Source organism: Ranitomeya imitator, chromosome 4, assembly GCF_032444005.1.
Source record: "Ranitomeya imitator isolate aRanImi1 chromosome 4, aRanImi1.pri, whole genome shotgun sequence".
NCBI classification, from domain to species: Eukaryota; Metazoa; Chordata; class Amphibia; order Anura; family Dendrobatidae; genus Ranitomeya; species Ranitomeya imitator.
The window spans coordinates 707,479,206-707,493,019 of NC_091285.1; positions in this window are offsets into that span (position 1 = coordinate 707,479,206).

The window sequence follows — 13,814 nt, forward strand, 5'->3', positions numbered from 1 at the left end:
CACTATCCCACACCATGATGGATTAAATGCCTACAAATTCTTCCTGGAAAACACAGGGACTGATGCGGATTCTGTGGTCAAACTTATAAAATTCATCCTCACCCACAATTACTTTGAGTTTGACAAGAAGATCTATCTACAGGAGACGGGAACAGCAATGGGAAGTAAAATGGCTCCACAGTATGCAAATCTTTTCATGGCCAAGCTTGAAAGTGACTTTTTGTGCTCATGTCCCATCAGGCCTCTGGCGTACTTCTGCTACATTGATGACATTTTAATCATCTGGACGGAGTCTGAGCAACAGCTAAAGAAGTTCCATGAACAGTTTAATCAATTTCATCCCACCATCAACTTGACACTCAACTACTCCTGTACTGAAAATAACTTTTTGGACACCATCATTAAGCTGCAGAACAATAAAATAGGGACATCCCTGTATCAGAAGCCAATCAACCGCCCAACATACCTTAAATGGTACAGTTTCCATCCAAAACACATATAAAACTCTATTGTCTTCTGCCAAGCCATCAGGTACAGTCGTATATGTTCCAACCCAATAGATAGGGTCGGGATGAACACCTTGGTTGCCTCAGAAAGACCTTTTTGAACCAGGGCTACCGTCCAAGAACAATTGAAAACCAGATCACAAGAGCCACCAGAATATCAAGGAATCACCTGCTACATTACAAAGCTAAAGAAGAAAACAACCGGGTACCTCTAGTAGTTACCTACAATCCAAATCTGGAGGTGCTAAGGGGAGCTGCACAAAAATTACAACCTTTACTGCAAAAAGATGCCCGCTTACAATCCATTTTCCCAGACCCCCCACTACTGTGTTTTAGGCAGCCCCCAAATCTAAGAAACATCATTGTCAAAAGCTCCCTGTCCTCTCCAACAGCTGCAGGAACCTTTCCTTGCAACCAGAAAAAATGTAAAACCTGTCCATTTATAATGACCATGGACAAGATAAAGATCCCCAATTCACATCAGGACTACAAGATCCCAGGTACTTTCATCTGCATCACTTCTAATGTGGTGTACTTAATTGTTTGTACTAAATGTCCAACTGGGGGTCTGTATGTAGAAGAGACAGGGAAAAAACTGAGAACAAGGATGAACTCTCATCACCATTCAATAAGAGAAAAAAGAATGGTTCTACCTGTGGCAATACATTTCTGTCTCCCAAATCATAACATTATGGACATGAAATTACTTGTATAAAAAGGTAACTTCAAATCTCAAAGAGACAGGAGAGTCTGAGATTATAAACTGATGATGACCTTTGACAGTCTGAGTGCAGGAATGAATGTGTCGCATGGATTTATGTCTTTTGACATCATCTAAGGAAGTAAGGAATTTGCCCTTCAGACCATGTGGGGTCATCACAACAGAGCCAGACCCAATCAGAGGACAATAAAACATTCCTTATCTAAGAACTGGACCAATATTTATGGACATAACTGTTTATCACTCATGGTAATTCTGCTCATTGTCACCTGTCTTATCCATGTTTTTTTTTTCTGTGATGTTTTGTGCATAAATATGTGATTTTCCAGAATTTCTTTTAGTCTTTGCCTGATGAAGAGGCCTGAGTAGTCTCCAAAGCTTGCAATTTGTTACCATCTTTTCAGTTAGCCATTAAAAGGTATCAACCTCTGAGGACTCTCAATTCTAAATATTTTTCTACTTCAAGTTGGGCATTGTTCATGTGTGTTGCCTGAATTTTCCAGTCCTACACTTGTCCTTCAACCACCTTTTAATTTCAAGCAAATTTCAAAGCTGTAAATGTTAGCCCAGACTCTGATACCTCATGCATGGCCCATAGCTGCCATCTTCTGCATCATTATAAAATGTTGTACTTTGGGTCAATTGATCAGACAATTACCTGTGTTACTGTCCTTACATTATTCTACCAGCAGTAGTCTATGAAACTGATGTTTGTTCCACCTGAGTGTGGCTGTGAAAAAAATAAATTATCTGTTACATGTGTTATCATGGCTCCCAGCAATGAAGGCTTACACCAGTCCCTTACCCACAATTGAAACTTGAATTAAAATGTTGAAATGCTGTACCAGACCCTGATACCTCAAGTATGGCTCATGGCTGACTGCTACTGTGCCATTCTAAAATTTCTTCTGTGGGTGAATCGATCAGTCACCTATCTTTATTACTATCCTTACATTTTTCTAACATTGGGCAGCACGGTGGCGCAGTGGTTAGCACAGCAGCCTTGCAGCGCTGGAGTCCTGGGTTCTAATCCCACCCAATACATCTGCAAAGAGTTTGTATGTTCTCTCCGTGTTTGCATGGGTTTCCTCCGGGCACTCCGGTTTCCTTCCACATTTCAAAGACATACTGATAGGGAATTTAGACTGTGAGCCCCATCGGGGACAGTGATGATAATGTGTGCAAACTGTAAAGCGCTGCAGAATATGTTAGCACTATATAAAAATAAAGATTATTATTATTATTAACATTGGTTGCCTATCGAGCTGATATTTGTGGCAGCTGAGTGTGGCTGAGCAAAAATGCAGTTTGAGCTGTTGCATGAGGTATCAGGGTTCCCAATACAGCAGGCTTACATCGGTCCCTCACCCACCATGTCTTAATTTAAACTTTAATTAAAGCTGTAAATGGTGGACCAGACCCTGATACCTTATGCATGGCCCATGGATGTCTGCTATCGTGCCATTATCAAAATTCTGCTGTAAGTCAATGGATGCCACTTTTCCTGTTGCCTTTTCCTAATTTTAGCTGTTTGGGAAGCTTTTTTGCCCCCTTGAAGGTGTTCTCTATGCATTTGATTTTGCTTCCCATTTAATTTAATTTGGTTCGGGCACATTGGCCGAACTGTTCGGTCAACATATTCAGCAAATTTAAAGGTCGTGGGGGAAAAATACAAAGGTATGGCTGATAAGAAATGATTTTCAGGTACAGATCTTATTTTGATATTAAACCAAAAGTTCCTTCTTGGAAATTAGGTCCTAGGTTTATTGGTCCTTATTAGGGTTGAGCGAAACAGATCGGCCGACTTTTGGCAAAGTCGGGTTTCGTGAAACCCGACCCGATCCCACAGTGAGATCGCGGTCGGAGATCTTCGCTCCAAAGTCGGGTTTCGTTTTTATAAATATATATATACATATGTCATTGAGACACACATATATATATATATATATATATATATATATATATATATATATTTACTTCAGCGCGATATAGCAGAAAAGCCTGTAATTCAATTGCCGGCTTTTCATTTCTCCTGCCTAAACCCGACATGATATGAGACATGGTTTACATACAGTAAACCATGTCATATCCCCCTTTTTTTGCATATTCCACACTACTAATGTTAGTAGTGTGTATATGCAAAATTTCGGAGCTGTAGCTTTAAGGGCTAAATCGCGGAAAAAATTGGCGTGGGCTCCCACGCAATTTTCTCCGCCAGAGTGGTAAAGCCAGTGACTGAGGGTAGATATTAATAGCCTGGAGAAGGTCCACAGTTATTGGCCACCCCCTGGCTAAAAACATCTGCCCCCAGCCACCCCAGAAAAGGCACATCCGGGAGATGCGCCTATTCTGGCACTTGGCCACTCTCTTCCCACTCCCGTGTAGCGGTGGGATATGGGGTAATGAAGGGTTAATGTCACCTTGCTATTGTAAGGTGACATTAAGCAATATTAATAATGGAGAGGCGTCAATTATGACACCTATCCATTATTAATCCAATTGTATGAAATGGTTAAAAAAACACACACACAATACTGCAAAGTATTTTAATTAGATAAACACACAGGTTGTTGTAATATTTTATTGCTCTCTCAATCCACCTGAAGACCCTCGACCTGTAACAAATTAAAAATAATAAACCAACAATATACATACCTTCCGTCGATCTGTAACGTCCCACGATGTAAATCCATCTGAAGGGGTTAAAATATTTTACAGCCAGGAGCTCTGCTAATGCAGCTGTGCTCGTGCCTGTAAAACCCCGGGGAATGAAGGTAATGTAGGTCAATGACCTATAGTTACCTTCAGTCGCGGTGATGCGCCCTCTGCTGGATGTCCTCATATGACCTCAAGCGTGGGAAAAGAAGACTCATCACAGGCATTGCTCAGGTGTGATTGTGGCCCATTCTTCCACATCCTTAAGCTTCCGCGGCTCCTTCTATGAACTCCCAGCTTTAGTTGCTTCCATACATTTTCTATTGTATTCAAGTCTAGGTGATCGGCTCGACCATTCTTGCAGCTTTATTTTCTTTCTCTGAACTCAACTGAAAGTTTCCTTGGCCACGTGTTTGTGATCATTGTTTTGTCAAAATGTCCATCCTCATTTCATCTTTATCAACCTAATAGATGACAGCAGAATTTTATCAAGAATGTCTTGGTACATTTGTCTGTTCATCTTTCCTTCATTAACGTGAACTTTGCCGGGTCTGTATGCTGAAAACCAGTCTAACACCATGATGTTCTCACATCCAAACGTCACTATTGGTATTGGGGTTTTAGAGCGATATGCAGTGCCAAACATGGTGTGTTATGTCATCCAAAGAGTTCAAATTTAGTCTCATTTGACAAGATTATATTCTCCCAGTATTTCACAGGCTTATCTAAATCTTATTGACCAAACTTTAAAAGCGCTTGGACATGATTTTTGTTTAGCATTGGAGTCTTGCTTGGTGAGCATGCATACAGGCCATGAAGATTGAAAGCATAACTCAAACTTTTGTTTCAAACAATTGTACTTGCTGAGTTCAGATTTTTTTGTGATCCTCCACAGTTGACCCTTGGCTCTTGGACAACTTCTCTGATACTTATTTTCACTTCTCTGAAATCTTTCAGGAGCATGGGTTCGTGGCCAGTTTATGGTGAAATTATGTTCTTTTCACTTCCGAATTATGGCCCCAGCAGTACTCACTAGAACCTTCAGTGGTTTAGAAATTCTTCTGTTACCAATGTCATCAGTATGTTTTGCAACAATAAGGTTGGAAAGGTCTTGAGACAACTCACTGGTATTACTTTTCATGATATGCTTCTTGAGTGGCACCTTAGTAATGAGATACCTTTTTTTAAGCCATGAGTTGAACAAGCTTATATTATTTTTCACTGTGTGGCAGGATTGCTTTCTAATTACTGATAGACTTCAGCTGGTATCATGACTTTTCATGGCATTTTGCACCTCTCTTGCATTATGTGTACAATACTTTTTCCCTATGTAATTTCTCTTTATTACCCATAACTTAATATACAAACATCTATGGATAATGTTTTTGCCTGTGTGGATTGGATAATTTGTCACTGACATCTACTGAGAATTTCATATAAATATCACCTTTTGAAATATAATTATAACTAGCTGTACGCGGACACGTATTGCTTTTGCTCAGTCTGGTTAACTGGAAAAAAAGAAAAGAGAAAATGCACGTTTCTAATATGTTTAGTTTTACAATTCTTGTGGGTATACAATGTTTTTTGTTGTTCGATTGTGTAGACATAGAAATTGTCCATGTGAGAAGCAATCCATGTCTAGATCTAAACAGCACAATTCTAAAGACTTGCTCTGAACTTTGTTGATAGTGATTGCAAATGCCAATCGAATTGGGAATTGCAATATCTTAGATTGAAATGGCATATCTGTTGGAATAATAGGAATGTGAGGAGTAAGGACATCTTCACCTTTGAAAGGTCCAGGCAAGATTGTTGCTTTTACGACGTTGCTTATTAAATTTTTAACTGCAATTTGTGTGCCGTTGCAAAGCTTTGGCTGGGTGATGTTTCTCAACATGATAATTTGCAAGCCGCTTTTCAATTGCAGCATGTGCGGTGGTATCCCTGGCAGATCGAGTGAATTAAAAAATTCTGTTGGATAAGTAACCGCTTCATCTGCTTCCGCAACAGTGTTGACGAACTGGTATGTGACTGCCTCACTTTGAATGTTAGACTGAATAATATTGTTAAATTCGTAGACATCTTGGCCGCAAGAATAGCTCATTCACTCAGCCAATCATGATTCTTAAAATTGGTTTGAATATTGGGAAATACTTTTTCAATCAATTCTTCTTTTGACACCACTAAATTTCAGAAATTATGAGGCAATGAAATTCGTCCTAAGGTCAGATCAACTGGCACCTTTCTGTTCCTAATTTCCATCAGTTGATGTGAGAATATCTCAGGTGATTGATCGTTTTGCAGTTGGACACGTATATTTGTAGTTAATTTTAATGTCTTTACGTGTGGCCACAAAGTAGAGTATTTCAGGCAAACATTTATTTTGTCCACTGGTGTCGATCGAGGCAATGTTTGTCTGAAATCTCCTCCAAGCAATATTTATGTGTTCCCAAATGGTCTGAAGTTTCCACGCAAATCTTGCAAGGATTGATCAAGAGCCTTGAGCAAATTTTTGTGCGCCATTGTGCATTCATCCCAAACAATAAGTTTGCATTTCTGCAATACTTTTCCATGCCAGATGATTTGGAAATGTTGCACACGAGAGATTCAATGAATTGTATGATCAAAGGCAATTTCAAAGCGGAATGAGTGGTTCATCCAAGTGGTAGCAATGTCGTAGCTATGATGATACAAGAGCTAAGAGTATGTCATTTCGTGATTAAATTGCTACCAGAATCATTCTAATTAGGAACGTTTAACCAGTTTCTCCTGTTGCACCAAAGAAGAAGATTTGTTCAACCCCTTTATTGACATTTTGCATTATTTGATTGTCAATGCCTTTTTGCTCAAGCGTTAGCTTAGGAATATTTGATTGCACATACGACTTCACAACGCTATTATACATTAAATGAAGCAGCAGCGCATCAATGTGGTTATGGCATTCCCAATTGATTGAGACCTTTGTTCGCGATTTCTAATTTCTAACAAATGTTCAATCATTATCAACGCTTCGTTGTAGATTTCTGCTATGAAATCCATGTTCATATTTGAATTTTCCTTGCGTATTCGATGGAAAATATCTTCAGCCATGTTCAATTTATATTTCTCCCATAACTCTGTTGGAGATGAAAGAGAGCAGGCTGTCAAAATGATTGCAAACAATGCGTGAATTTGATTTGGACGTAATGTGTTGCCCGCGTCATTAATGTGTACATCCCAGTGTTGGCTGTTCTCCAATAAATTCAGAGTTTGACATGCACTGCGGAAAGTGACATGTGTGATGCCGATGACAGTTCTCAATTGCTGCAAAGGTATTGGATTGGGCATATTTACCAACAGCATGTGAAGAAAAAAGCATTCATCTTGGGATGCACAATGTACAGTCTGTCTATTGTAGTTTTTTGAATATGCAAGGTTTTCCGCTGACTGGCTTTCCTCGCTCTACAGTTAACGTTGTAGCCGTTGGATTCAAGTCTATTTGTTGCACATTTTCAGCTGTGAAATAAACACGTAATCCATTTTCTAGATGCACTGCTAAATGAACAACAACTGGATTTCATTCATGTATGCTAAATGAAAGAATTTGCCATACAGCCTCATTGCTGCTTTTGCATCTTCCAGCCTGATACTATGCGATTTCATCTATTTGTATGACCGCATTCCATTCACTTCTGATTGCCATGTCGCTGCCTTTATTTATGTACTTACAAATGTATTTGATCGATTTAATAGAGGTAAAGTATTCCACGTTTATGTGTGCTTTGTATATTTTTGTATGTTTTTACTTGTCACAGGTGCGCCATCTATATCATAGGTATATAATAACACGCTCATATTCGAATGCAACGTTGTGTCAAAATCTCAAAGCAATCGGTGAAGAACTTTCGGAGATTTAAGATTTTGAAGAAACGGACATTTACATTTTTACTAATATAGATATAAAATTGGTGACATATTCAATACTTATTTCACCAGCTGTATGTCCACAGTGACTCCACTGGCAGAATAGTAAGAGCAACTCTGTAATTAACCTCTTAGTGACTAAGCCAATTTTGACTTTAATGAGCTTGCCAAAATTTTAAAATCTGAGGAGAAGCTGGAACACTTCATCAGATCTAACTGATTCTGAGATTGCTTTTTTGAGAAACATTGTTCTTCATAACAGTGGTAAATTTTCTTCAATATAACCTGTAATAATTTATGAAAATCTAAATTTGGCAAAAAGTTGACCAGTGAATTCTGATTTTGATATTTATCTACCTACTGGCTAGCATGGCACAAAGATATATATCTTTACTGATTTTGATAACACAATTTACAAAACTATTTTTATAGGGACCACATTACATTTGAAGTGACTTTGCGGGCCCTGTATGACATAAAATACCCAAAAGTGACACCGTTCTAAAAATTGCACCCCACAAAGTACTCAAAACCACATTCAAGAAGTTTATTCACCCTTCAGGTATGAACTAAAGCAATGTGGAAGGAAAAAAATCTACATTTACATTTTTTTCACAAATTTTTTTTCTTTTGCTGCAAATTTGTTATTTTTGCAAAGGTAACAGGAGAAAATGGACCCTAAAATTTCTACTGAGTATGTCGATACCCCATATGTGAAGGAAAACTACTGTTTGGGCGCATGGCAAGGCTCAGAAAGGAAGAAGTGACAATTTGGAACGCAGGCTTTGATGGAATGGTCTGCAGATGTCATGTCACGTTTGGAGAGACCCTGGTGTGCCTAAGCAGTAAAAAAAACACAAGTTACTAAATTTTGGAAACTGCATTACTCAAGGATTTTCTCCAGGGGTACAGTGAGCATTTTAAACCCACATATACTACCCAGAATTTGATAACATTAGGTCATCATATTAAAAAAATTCTAATTTTTTCATGAAAATGTTGTTTTAATCCCAAATTTGCAATTTTCACAATAGATAATAGGAGAAAATGGACCCCATTATTTTGTAGGCAATTTGTACTGAACACGACGATAGCAAGGCTAGGAAAGGAAAGAGCACTATTTGCCTGTAATAGATTGTGAATGTCATGCCTCATTAAAAGAGCTACTGACTTGTGAAAACAGCAGAAACCCCCACAAGGGACTCCATTTTGGAAACTTAGACCCCTCAAGTAATTCATTTAGTGAGTATTTTGAACCTATGGGTGCATCACAGAATTGTATAATATTGAGAAGTGGAAATATGACATTTTAGTGTTAAAAATGGTCTGTAACTGCTGCAAGGTGAAACTAGATCACACAATTTATTGCGTAATTTCTCTCAAATGCGGTGCTGTCCTCTATGTTGTCAGAAATTAATGTTAGGCAGACTGTCAGGGCTGAGAAGGAAGGAGCACTATTTGTGTTTTGGAGCACATACAGTATTTATCTAGAATAGTTTATGGCTGCAGTGACTATTTTCCGACAACTAAGTCAGGCATTTTTTCTGGAGAATTGCAAATCTGCCAGTCTAGCTCCCATACATTGTGCCGCCATACAGTGGAGAGCCCTGATATAATGTAGTGCCCCCATACATTGTGCCCAGCTTGTGCTTCTGGCAATACGCACCTGTAAATTAAGTGCCTACTGTCCATTACAATAATGCCAATCGCGGCCCCTTACTGTGGGTAAGACACAGTGGGGCTCAGAAGGACGGAGACATTTGGATTTGGGAACTCAGAATTCACTGGATTTTATATGAGGAGATCGTAGCATTGTCGCTTTTCCAGACTCTGTTTTCTGCCAGTAGCGTGAGAACCCGATATTTCCGCTTACAGAGGACACACCTAAGTGTTAGCAGGATAAATGAGGGCTTTTTTGGAGTACATAATATTTTGAATCACTTTCCGTATAAGGCTAGATCACATTCTTGTGTTTTATGCTGAGCACTTACGTGGGGGTTTCTGTGTAAATGCCACAAAAATGCGATTGAGAAGAAACCTCTATGGGACCGCCCACCATGAGGCAGATGGAGACACTTTGTACTCCGTTTGGTGTCTGCTCCGGTAGTATCCATCTTTTTAGGCGTTCACAGATCGCGGGTCCACAGCATCGCCCCACTCCTGCCTCAGAATTTGTTTTTCATTGTCATGAAAGCTGTAGCTTTTTTACATTTTTGCCAAATGACCCACGTTAGGGCTTGTTTTTTTGTGGGAAAGTTTGGCACTTTCATTTCTGCCAATTTTTTACATATGACGTTTTGATCACTTTTTATTCACTTTTTTTGTGAGTCACTATGATGAAAAAGCAACTTTTTTGCGTGTTTTTTTTTTTTTTTTTTTTAAATGTTCTCCAAACGGAATAAATAATGTGCTAGTTTTATATAGCAGGTCATTTCTGATGCGGTGAAATCAATTATGTGTACTTTTTTTTGTTTTTTTTGTTATATCACAAAGGCTTTTTGTGATTTGTGTGCACATTTTTTATTTTTTGTTTTACTTTTTTACATATTTTATTTTACATTTTTCATTTTATTAATTAGCCTCACTGTGGAACATGAATATTTACTACTTTGATTGCTGGTCTCATACACAGCAGGACTCATGTACTGCAGTGCATGAGAGACGTCAGCGTCTCACTGACTGTAACAACCCTGCCGGCATCACTGCATGGCCTCCCATCCCCCACCTGCTTTACACACAAACTCACTCACTTCTCTGGGCCATGTTGTGACTTCTCTCTGCTGTCGGCTCCATGCTGTGTGCCTCATGTTTCCTGTTTGCTCTGTGCATGTCTTCTGTCTGTGTGCATAGGGGGGCGGTGCCGGAAACTTCTGTTTTTTATTGAGACTGTGTGCACCTTGCTAAGGTGTCCCCGACAAATAGCCTTGAGGCTTCCCGTATTCAAGACTTCCCCACCGATTGGTGGGGGCCTGTGCAACTTACTCCCTCAGTCAGTTCTTAGCTGCTGAGGTGCCAGGCCCTGTCTCTGTGACTCTTGTGTCCTCCACCCAGTGGAGCGTTGTATTCTAGTCTGTGTCCTGTGTTTGCCACCCAGTGGGGCATAGCACCCTGGCCTGTGTCCTTGTGTAGCCACCCAGTGGAGTGTTGTACTCTGGTCTGTGTCCTGTGTTTGCCACCCAGTGGGGCATAGTACACTGGCCTGTGTCTGCCACCCAGTGGGGCATCGTGCCTTGTCCCATTCCTTACTCTTAGTCTAGTCCTGTTCCTGTGTCTGTTTATGTCTCTGTCTTGGTGTTCTTACTTTGCCGTGCGTACTCTGTGTCTTGCTTTGCTCTGCTCCCGGCTCTGCACTCTGTATCTTCCTTTGCTCTTTGCTCTGCATTCTGTGACCTTTATATGCACTCTGGGGTTTTGCTCTCAGCTCTGCACTCTGTGGTTTTGCCCTTGGCTCTGCACTCTTTAGCTTTGCTCTGCACTCACCTCTGCACTCTGACTTTGTTCTGCTCTCTGCTCTGCACTTGGTGTCTTGCTTTGCTCTGCTCTCATGCCTGCTCTCGGTGTCTTGCTTTTTGACGCTCTTGGCTCTGCACTCTGTGGTCCTTCTCTGCTCTATGCTCTGCGGCTCCACTTAGCTCTTGCTCTGTGGCTCCGCTCCTTGTGGTTCTTATCTGCTCCGCTCCCTGCGGTTCTACCTGGCTCTGCTCTTTGCGGTTCTACATGGGTCCGCTCTCTGCGGTTTTACCTTGCTCCGCTCCTACGTCTCGGCCTCTTGCGTTTCTGTTCTTGGCCCCATCTCCTGCTCTTGGCTCCACCTCTTGCGTTTCTGTTCTTGGCCCCACCTCCTGCTCTTGGCTCCACCTCCTACATTTCTGTTCTTGGCTCTAGCTCTTGTGCTTCCGCTTTGCATCCGCTCTTGCAGTCTTTCTCTACCTATTCATAGGTCCTCCTGTATGAACAGGTTCCTACCTGTTTTCATAAATCTGACTATGTACCGGTCCCTACCGGTCCTGCCAGTGTACCAGTCTTGTCCGCCTGTCCTGCCAGAGCATCAGCCGTGCCCACCTGCCAAAGTGCCAGCTGTGCCTGCCTGCCTGCCAGTGTCCCAGCCATTCCTGCCAGTGTCTCTGTTGTACCCATCTGCCTGCCTGTGTCCTAGCCATGCCTGCCTGTCTGTCAGAGAGCCAGCCATGCCCACCTGCCTATCTGTGTTCCATTCCTCTGGTGGGATCAGCAGCCACAGTCAGACACCACTCTGGAGTGGCACCTGGTAGCTTCCTGCCGCACAAGTCTGACCTCACCATCAGAGGCTCCAGCGAACACCAAGGAAGCTACCTAGTTACACCCCTTCCAGGGTAGTCTGGTCTGTGGCACAATGGGGCCGCAACCCCACATGCCCACACCAACCAGTCTGAGTGCGAGCGTGACACTGACATCCTGTGAGACTCAGCTTATAGCTTGATATCACAGGCCACCTTACTGAGAGGTCATCACATAACCTCAGGGTACCATGGTAACCATTGGGTCCCGTGATTCTTATCTTGAGGCTCTGATGGTTACTATGTGGTCCTGTGACTCCCTGGAAAAACTGTCACGATTGACAACGGTAATAATGGAGTTAATCAGCCCCAATGGGTCGCAAAACCTGCAGGGTCCGATGATGCAGGGTGTCAGCAGAATTTGGAATGCATCGACTTGTTGTTGGCCGAGGACTGTGTTGAAGGCAATGGACAGGTCTTTGACGAGGAGTACAAAGTATTGCCTATTGGCTTTGTCAAATATTTAGTCACATGACATTGGGCGTCTCAGTAGAGTGATGGTAAGAGAAGATATATGTTGAAACGATAGTGTTTCAGTTTCATTCTTTATTTTCAGGTGGTTTTACCATCAGGTAATATCACCTCTATTATCCTTCTAGGATTTTCTACACTTCACAGCTTCAAATTTCTGTTCTTCTCCCTCCTGGGTATCATATACTGTGGTGTAATGATTGGAAACCTTCTTATCGTTATCTTGTATTTTGCGAGTAAAACACTCCAGTCCCCCGTGTACTTCTTCATTACACAGCTGTCTGTGTGTAACATCCTGCTCTCTACAGATATTGTCCCTCTCCTCCTTCATACTGTGTTATATGGACGGTGCACTATGACTTTTACTGGATGCATCATGCAGTTTTTTTTCTTCGCTACCTCAGAGACCTCAGAATGTCTTCTTCTGTCGGTGATGTCTTTTGAACGTTATCTGGCCATCTGTAATCCTCTTCGCTATAACTCCATCACGAATCACACATTTTGTGTCACATTAATAGTTATTATTTGGTTGATGAATTTTATATTTACGCTGTTTCAAGTAATCTCAATTAATAATCTGTATTTCTGTGGACCACACGTCGTTGACCATTTCTACTGTGATCTAGATCTTATACTGCAGCTCTCCCGCTCTGATTTAACCATCTGTCTTACCCAGAATATAATTTTTGGATTTCTCTTGATATTTTTACTTTTTGTAATCATTGTGAAGTCCGATTTCTATATTGCCATCACAATTCCTAAGATGCCATCCGACACTGGTAGACATAAAGCCTTCTCCACCTGCAGCTCCCACCTGATTGTGGTTTCCTTATTTTATGGGACATTAATAATTGTTTATATGGTTCCAACAGGAGGACAATCCCTGACTATGAGCATGGTTTTATCTCGGGTTTATACCATGTTGATCCCACTGCTTAATCCTATTATATACACCATGAGGAACAAGGACTTTAAAGAAGCTTTCCATAAAATTATAGAGGTATTTTATTCGAAACCTAAATTCGAAGTAACAATAAGAATATTATGGTGTCCCTGGATCCCAACAATAATTATAGCTGCTGCGAGGTCTCAAAGTCTAATCTGCGGGTCAAACTAAGAAGATTTCGACAGAACTTTCTTACAGGAAGAGACCATTCAATGTTCCTACTTTGGTCTCCCAAACATTAGAAGCCAGTTGCTAAAAACCTCCTTTCTCTGAACAATGGCCCCAACCCTCCA